Here is a 9824-nt window from a genome sequence, read left to right as displayed (position 1 = left end):
TTTGTGAGGATCTCTAAAAGTGCCAAACTTGAGACACAGGTAAGCAAAATAATCCATTTTATCACTTGTGAACACATACCAGCTCTTCTAAAATCAAATTTTTAACAGTAAAAACTTCACAACGCTTTCTTCTACTACATTGACAAACACAACCACAGACCCACTACACCAGGGCTTCCAACACAGCATAAATCAATCACTTTTTCTCTTCCTCCTCCTCTCTCTTTATCACTGTTTAAAACCTTCTCCAAATTTAACTGCAAATATGGGTGAAGACATTCAACTGCATACATATACATACTTTTAGGACCTGGTGTTTGTTGTTCTAAAGGACAAAATATATTACAGAAATAACTTTTCTCAAGTCACCAAAATTAAAGTTATAGACTCCCTCGTCCTGCTCCTGCAGGACACCGCTTCAGTTTTCCCCCTTCCCCCCTCCTCCCACTTGGGGAAGACAGAGAAAAAGCAACCAAGAGCCAAAGCTGGCACTTCACTCCTCGGTGCCTCCGGGGTGTGTCGGGAGGGGACGCCGACTCTGCAATGGCACACAGTGCCCCCAGCTTGTGTGCCAGGGAAAGGCAGATGACTCAGCACGGGCAGGTCGCTGGCAGCCGGGGGTGAGGAGGGGTCTGTTGGTGAGCGCGGGGGGGTGGGGCACTGGCAGTGTGAGCCCTCTCCCTACAGAGATCTGTCTGTTTATCACAGGGTTTGGGGCACTGCTCGAACGGGTTGCTGGGCTGATCCCAGTGTGTTTCACGTGGGCTGGTAGTGCAAAAGGGAAGGTCTAGTCGTTCTCTCCAGTGCTTGAAATAAACTGCTAAATTTAAACTTGTTTTTCGAGAGGTATTGTGAATTTTTTCTCTTTGTTCTAATCACTTTGATTGTAGTTTTACTGGCTTTATAATTTTGGGGAACTTTGGTTATATCTTTTCGATTAGATTCAGTCTTTACTATGTTGCCGTGGGATTTAGGTGCTGAAAAAATCTCCGGAGCAGTTAATTAGGGGTGAGATAAGAAAGGGTTTATTTGCCAAGGCTAAGATGTTACAAGACGCGCGCTCACGAGCCCCTGTGCCCGAGAGGTTACATTTTATAACATCATCCATCCAATCCCAGATGTATCCACCCTGTGGCCTTTCCTCTGGACCGCCCCGGGGTCCACCCCCTGAAAATGGGTCTGGGGTGCATTTCGGGACCCCCTACTTCGTCACCTTCATCATCATCAGAGCACAAAGGGTACATAGTTACCTAATTCTTGACTTCATTCTGTGGTTTAGGCCCAGATATGCTGTTCTGTCAACTGTCTAGGCCTTGCCTTGACAAAAGACTAAACATTTCTATTGGATTCAGGAGTAGGGCTGATATAGGGAGCATAGAATGGGGTAAGAGGGTTAAGGAATGTGTAAACAAGGGTGCTACAGGGAAAGGGAAAGGGACAAGGGACAAAGAAGGGAAGGGTTTCTGCTTTTAAACTTACTTATAAAACTTACAAGTCTTACCAATATTAGAAAAATAAAAACCATTAGGGGTTTAAGGCATCAGTATGAATTTATATTTTTCACTTTGAGGTTTTAATTCAGTTTTGTCAAGAGTTGGTTACAGTGTGTTATTCTCGGAAAATAGAGCTCTTGACACTTTTAATCTCATTTATTTTATTAAAATAGTTTCAAGTCTCTCTGTCTTTTCAGAAAATTTCTTCTTAGATGACCTTTTCTTTTACAGTAAAAACATTTTACTACCTGGACTCTTGAAACAATTTGTTGGGATCTGCTCATATATACTTTTTGGACTTCTCTCAGTAAGTCTTTGAGCTCCCCTTTTTCCCATCCATCTAATTTTTTTAGTTCTCTTTTAATATCACTCCAGGAATAATTTATAAAGTGGACTTTCAACAATATTAGGTCAGCTGGTGTATCAGGACTAATGCCTAAATATTGCCGTAAATTTTTCTTTAGTCTTTCTAACCAGGTAATAGGGGTTTTATTTTTTTCTTGCTGATCTTTAAATGCCTTTTTGACATTTTTCTCATGGGGAACAGACTTTTTGGTTCTTTGGGTCAAGGAAGTACAGTACTCAGTCAGGGTTGAGTTACATTCCCAATCGAGTCCTAAGAATTTGTTTAATTGTTCAACTACTCCCAAGAGGTCTTCTATCAGTTTCCCTATTTCTTTTGCTGTTTTTAAACTTTTGTCTTCTTCACCAGAGCTTTCCTGATCTACTAAAAAGGCTCTGACATTTCTTAGGGTTGTCTGTTTTTTCTTTGGTCTTTAGTTCTTTTGAGACTTCCATACCCCTGATTTAACAGGGTCGTGAGGTTTACAGCCGAGGGAAGTTGTGGAGAGGGAGGGGGAGTATTTCTTGGGGTTGTGGGAACTACAACTGAGGGAGTTTGTAAAAGAGAAGAAGGGTTATAGGGGAGAGGTAAGCTACCTAATAGTTCCCATTTTGCTTCTTTTGATCTCTTTTCTGTTGGCCTTTCTTTGGTTAACTTACCAATATTCTCAATATCTTCCCAATTTGATATCATTACCCCCAAAGGACTGGTAGGGGTAATATCCAGCAATGCCTGCTTGGGCAATGCCTGCTTGCTCCCTTTTCTCCTGGGGCTACCTTTCTTACTGAATCCTTGCCCCATAGTTTTCTGAGGTCCCTTCTAGAATCTCTCCACCGACTCTCTGGGATCCCTTCTAAACTCTCCCCACTGACACAAAGGTCCCTCCTTAAGAATTTTCCACCGACCCCAGAGGTCCAATCACCAATTCTCTCACTTCGCCCGGTCACTGGCTGTTCCGTTTGCACGGAGACAGAAACGCAGTTAAAAGGGCTACCGCATTCACTTGGCAGCAAAACTGCATCTCATTCACTCATTCACTCTGACCTCTTTTATCCGTCCAACCAGGGAATACTCACAGTCCATTCTTCTTCCCTGGGTCTTCGTGCATGAGAAATATGGGCCCTTTTGCTGCAGTAATCTGGGAGCAATCCTTGCTTTTACCATATAACCATATAACGTGTTACTCCAGTCCTGTGGAAAATTAGATCCGAAATAGACCGCTGAATTCAGCAGGGACCCCCCCGTTTTGAGTACTAATTAACCCAGCAGGGCTCAGAGAACATCACGTCGGGGTCACCAATTGTGATAAACAAAGTCTTGACTTTCTATAAGTTTTTGAATAAGAGTTTATTATATGGTAAAAGCAAGTAACCGGCTGGGTGACAGAAATGGGGACCAGTTTCCCAAATCTGCACACCTACTACAGGGTACATTTAGTATTTATCTTAGCTACTTCATGCATATTAATTATATCATATACATATACATTCTACAGGTTTTTGCTAAGTATTTAATATATGGGGTTTCTTACAACTAAAACTAAATGATTATCTCTACAACCAGTCCTAATTCATGCATTCTTGGACGAATAGGTGCCTAAAAGACCATATTTTATTCTTAGGATAGTAGGGAGGTTTAGGGCCCCTTGACCTTGTAAGGGTCCGTTTTATTTTTTTATGGGGGTGTAATTAAGTTTTACAATCCGTTTGTTTTATTTTGATGCAATCACCCATTTGTTTCACGAATCACAATTTATCACATTGGTAAACCAGGCTGTAATGCTCCCATGGTAGCCATGACTGCATTAATTTGTCTGAGATCATGCAGCAGTCTCCATTTCCCAGATTTTTTCTTTATCACAAAGACAGGGGTATTCCAAGGACTCTGAGATGGTTCAATGTGATCAGCGTCAAGTTGCTCCTGAACAAGCTGTTGCAGGGCCAACAACTTTTCTATAGGTAGGGGCCACTGCTTAACCCACACAGGAGTAGTTGTAAACTATGTCAAAGCAATGATGGGTCATGTCACACCCTGCAATACAGTGAGCCTAGTTAAAAATCCGTAGTGATATTTACCCCCCACTGAGATAGAGTATCCCGTCCCCACAGGGTTAAAGGTGCCACGGTGACATATGGCCTGACAATAGCAGTTTGACTCTCAGGATTAGTAATGAGCACCACATGTTTTGAGACAAAACTCTGAGCAGTACCTCCCAATCTGACAACCCTGGCCCCTGCCGAGACCAAAGGTCAAGAGACCAACCAGGATGTTCATGCAATGATAGTTGCGTCAGCTCCTGAATCCAGAAGTCCGTTTGCCTGGACAACTGGTGGCAAGCTTCGAGCATTGTAGAGAGTACAGGTCATCTGTGGACGCTGTGCAGAGATCAGCATTGACCAAAAGACTTGTGGTGCGCAGGTAGAACCAAATCCTCCATCCTGACGCTCACGAGGCTCTGCTTGGGGAACACAACTCACAAAAGGTACAAGTTGAGCTATTCGTGTCCCTTTAGGAATTGTCACTGGAGGATAAGGTGTGGAAACCATAGCACAGATCTGTCCTGTATAAGTAGCATCAATGACTCCAACATGAACAAAGAGTCCTGCAACTGTGCTACTAGAACGACCGATTAACAAGGCACTCAACCCTATTTGCACTTATGCCACAAAGATGGCCCTGACAGTTTGCAGGACCCCTTGAACAGGCTGATCAAGCAAGGCACCAACATCGACAACCCTTGATTCAAAACAAAGAAGAAATGCAGCATTCCACAACAAGGATGGACAACAACACTCCAAGAAGAAAAGAAAAAAACAATCATTCATATACCATCTAGAATAAGGACTCACTATGGTCTGACAGATTCATGTTACACATTGTCTTAAAATCCTGACACCCACGTAAAGTATTTTTAAGTCTACACACTAACATATCCACACAGTTTCTCTCACAGTCTTTTCCCAATCATTCAATAGGTGGCCACCTCAGTCATTCTTCACTCACGCACACATTTTAAGTAGTTATTGACTGTGTACTTCTTATCAGTCTCATAACTTAAAAGGAATTTACGCCATATTTGCCAACATTAAATTGTAAATCTTGTACAACTCTCCACGCAAAAGACAAGTACGACAGGAAAGACCAGGATATCATCATGGGGATTTTCAGCCTCTTTCGTAGAGCAAGGATACCCTATTTTGTCACAAAAATCCCAGTTTCCATTTAGGGTAGCCTGTTGTCTTACACCTTCCCAAAAAGAGCCAGGGTCTCTAGGCAACAGAACCACTTCTGCAGGGGGCAGGACTACACCCTTTGTCTTCCCTTCTTCCCCTTTCCCGCGTTTTGCTCTCCCCTGAGTCCCCCGTTTGTCTTGAGCACTCGGCCCTCCTTGAAGCAAAAGTGCTGCTTGGTTAAGGGAGCTTTCACCATCATTGTCGGAGGACGGGGGGGGGGGAATAGAGGTCGGGTTCATTCGGAGAAAAATCAATAAGAGGAGTCAAATTGCCATTGCTCTCCTTATGTCGCAACTTAGCTAAGTGGTCTGCTGAGGAAGAACGATACATAGGAGGGGGAGGAACAACTGCAGATGGACATGTTCTGAGGGGTGGGGTGGTAAACAGGGGAGAAGACAGACAGCCCCCCCACTGCACCCCCCGGGGTCAGCGCTGCTGCAGGCACACTGCAAGGGAGAGGAGGGTTACCAGGGGAAACACCTGCCGCGAGGGTAGAATTACTGAAGAAGGGAGAGGGAAACCCCCCATCACACCGCTTGGGACCATGGCTGTTGGCAGCGCAAACAGACACCGCCGCCGCCCGCCGTCGCACCGGCTCCCAGGGCTGCACCGCCCAGAGCTGACGCTGCCGGCAGCGCGGCCGCGGGCGTACCGTAAGGACCCGCGGTCGCCGCTGCCGACGCCGCCCGGGGTCAACGCTGCACAGGGCACGGCGTTGCCCGAGGTTGGCGCCGCGACGCCGCACGCGGAGTCGCCTCCGCGTGCGGAGTCACCGCCAGTGCATGCACGCTCGGAGCCGGGGTCATCGCAGCAATCCCACCGGCCCCCGGCTGCGCGTCGACCGGGGTCACGCAGGGTACCGCGACCGCGCACGGAGCCGCCGCCAGTGCACTGCCGGAGTCCGCGGGCGCTACGGCAGGCGCCACAAACAGACCCGCCACGACTGCACAGGCACCCGGCGCCGCCCCGCAGGCACGCGGAGCGGGTAGACCCAGCGCCACCACGGACAGACGCGGCACCAGCACGGTGTGCGGACCCGGAGTGGGGGATGCAGCCGCAGGCATGCCGCGCAACCAGGTGGCACTGCTCAGAGAAGTAGAAAGCTCCTTGAGGTGGAAATCAGCCACAGCGTCCGCAAGGTCGTCTCCCGGTCCTTCAGCAGCACTTTCATGCCGGGGTTGCTGTCCTTGATCGTCTTGGACATGCACTGCCGAACCGTCAGCACCACGTTCATCTTGGTGGGGCCACTCGGCTGCCCCCGGACCCGCTCCGCAACCTCTGGTCCCACTTCGGTTCCCTTCGGCTCCGCCTGGCCCATCTTCTTCATGATTTCTCTCTATGATGGCATCTAATTGCACTCTGCTAATGTCCTCCCAGGCAGAAATGCCAAACGCAATGGGCAACGCAGCCTCTCTTCCAACCCGAAGACACCAAAGTAATAAGTGACGTAGCTTAACTTCATTGTGTTTAACACCACGATGCTGTAACAAAGCTTTCCAAGCGATAAACACATGCCTTTTGTTTGCACTCATGGTCTCCCCCATAGTGGTTAGAAAAAAGTTCTCAAGAGCTCACCTGTGCCTTCCAAGTGCCAGCTGCACTTGTGTACTCCACGCAACTTGTGCCTTCCAAGTGTGGCAGAAACACTTGCGCCTTCAGGTGTAAAAAAAATAATCGGATTCGGATCCTGCAGCACGCCCCACTGCTAAACAGCTCCTGAGCACCAAGACCTCACTGCTCCTCGCCCTGCAGCTTAGTTGCCTCCGGTCGTGATATCCCGGACGACACGGGCAATACTCGACAGTCTTTTCCTGATCCTCAAACGGGGTACCATATGTCGTAGGGTATCTGTCGGTAGGTCTTGGTCCATGAAGAAAAGAAAACACACACACACACGAACAGAGTGATGAGACAAGAGGTGTCTGCCTGCTGAGCATAGCAGGCAGGCTTTATTGAGCTCACTGACCCCTACTTTCCCACAGACATAATGTAAATATATTTTCACAAAAACACTTAAGAATTTAACACCTGCACACAATCAACAACCTTGTCCTTGTACTGTTATTATTCTTTTCTAGCTAACTCTCTAAAATTCAAGGTTGTGTCCATGGGAACATTTAATTAACCTTACTGTTCTCATGGAAAACGACCTAACACTATCCAATATTTCAAATTCCTCAAGCACCAGGGACTTCGTGGAGCTGCCACTTCCCCCCACAGGACATCAGTTTGGGAAGAACTGCTGCCTGAGGGATGGACTTACATTGGAGAGGTCCATCAAGGACTGTCTCCCATGGGAGGGACCCCACGGGAGCAGGGGAAGGACTCCTCTCTGAACAGTGGCAGAAACAAGAACTGACCACAACCCCCACTCCCTTTCCCCTTGCACCACTGGGGGGGAGGAGGGAGAACATGGAAGGAGGGGTGGGGGAAGGTGCTTTTAAGACTGTTTTATTTCTCACTCTTTGGCTCTTATCCTGTTAGTAATAAATATAAGTATTATCCCCACTTTGAGTCTGTTTTACCCGTGAAGGTAATCAGTAAGTGACCTCTCCCAGCTCTTATCTCTACTCAGGAATCCTTAGCTGTTTTTTTTTCCTCTCTCCTCTGTCCAGTTGCAGAGGGAGAGTGAGAGTGTGGATTTAGTGGGTACCTGGTATCCGACCAAGGTCAACCCACTACAGGCTTCTAGAGGTCGGTTAACCAGAAAAGGAAGGTCAAAGAAAGCATACTCCTAATTGGTAAACAACACTGGAAAACTGGTAACAACAAATGAGAATGTTGAGGTACTCAACAATGTTTTTGCCTCAGTCTTGAATGGTAACCTCTCTTCCCACACCTCTTGAGTGGGTGGACAGCAGGATGAGGACTGGGGGTGTAAATTCCCTCCCACTTTAAGACAAGATCAGGTTTGTGACCACCTGAACATACATCAGTCTATGGGACCCGATGAGATGCATCCCAGAGTCCTAAGGGAATTGGCTGCTGTAGTTGCCAAGCCACTCTCCAGGATATTTGAATAGTCCTGGCAGTCAGGTGAAGTCCCAGGTGACTGGAAAAAGGGAAACATTTTACCCATCTTTCAAAAGGGAAGAAAGGAGGACTCTGGGAACCACTGCCCTGTCAGCCTCACCTCTGTGCCTGGGAAGATCATGGAACAGATCCTCCTAGAAACTCTGCTGAGGCACATGGAGTACAGGGAGGTGATTTGGGACAGCCAACATGGTTTCACCAGGGGCAAGTCCTGCCTGACCAACCCAGTGACCTTCTATGATGGAGTGACTCCATCAGTGGACAAGGGAAGGGCTACAAAATGTCATTTATCTGGACTTGTGTAAAGCCTTTGACATGGTTCCCCCCAACATCCTTCTCTCTAAATTGGAGAGAGATGGATTCAATGGGTGGAGTCTGGTGGATAAGTGGTTGGATGGTCGCATCTGTATTAGTGGTCAAACAGTTTGGAGTCCCGATGGACATCAGTGACCGTTGGTGTCCCTCAGGGTTCTGTATTGGGACCAGTGTTATTTAATATCGTCATTAATGGCACAGATGAAGGGATCGAGTACACCCTCAGCAAATTTGCTGATGACACCAAGCTGCATGGTGCAATTGACACATCTGAAGGACGGGGCCATCCAGAGGGACCTGGACAAGCTTGAGAAAAGGGCCCATGGGAATCTCATGGGGTTTAACAAGACCAAGTACTGGTGCTGCACCTGGGTCAGGGCAACCCCCGGTATCAATCCAGGCTGGGGGATGACCAGACCAGGAGCAGTCCTGCCGAGGAGGACTTGGGGGTGCTGCTGGATGAGAGGCTGGTCAGGTTGCATGGGGGGCTGAGAAACCTGGTCTAGTGAAAGGTGTCCCTGTCTGTGGCAGGAGGGGTGTAAGATGATCTTTAAGGTCCTTTCCAATCCAGGCCATTCTATGATACACCCACTCAATACCATATTCTTTGGCCCAGGTGTCTATGAGGTTGTTTCAGAAATTAGTTCCATTGTCTGACTCAATTCTTTCTGGAGCAGGATGTTGCCATAAGACTTGCTTTCCAAGGCCCAGGATAGTGTTACGGGTGCTGACACGGGGCACAGGGTGGGTTTCCAGTCATCCGGTGGTTGCTTCCACCATCATTAACACATGACCCTTGCCTTGGTGGGTTTGGGGGAGTGTGATATAGTCAGTCTTCCAAGACTCCCTATACTTATATTTCAGCCATTGTCCAGTGGAGAGTGGAGACTGACAGTGGACTATTGTGACCTGAATGAAGTCACACCACCACTGAATGCTGCTGCGCCAGACATGCTGGAACTTCAATATGAACTGGAGTCCAAGGCAGCCAAGTGGTGCCACCATTGACATTGCTACTGTGTTTCTCTCCATTCCTTTAGCAACAGAGTGCAGGGCACAGTTTGCTTTCACCTGGAGGGGTGTCCAGTACACCTGGAACTGACTGCCCCAGGGATGGAAACAGCCCCACCATTTGCCATGGACTGATCCAGACTGCACTGGAAAAGAGTGAGGCTCCAGAACACTTGCAGTACATTGACCACAACATCCTGTGGGGCAACAGCACAGGAAGTTTTTGGGAAAGGGGAGAAGATAATCCACATCTTCCTGGAGGCCGGTTTTGCCATAAAGCAAAGTAAGGTCAGGGGACCTGCCCAGGAAATTCAGTTTTTAGGAGTAAAATGGCAAGATGGACGTCGTCAGATGCCAATGGACATGGTCAACAAAATAGCAACTATGTCCCCACCA

This window comes from Corapipo altera, unplaced genomic scaffold (genome assembly GCF_003945725.1).
Source record: "Corapipo altera isolate COAL_440 unplaced genomic scaffold, ASM394572v1 60886, whole genome shotgun sequence".
Classification (NCBI taxonomy): Eukaryota; Metazoa; Chordata; class Aves; order Passeriformes; family Pipridae; genus Corapipo; species Corapipo altera.
This window is presented reverse-complemented; position numbering follows the sequence as displayed.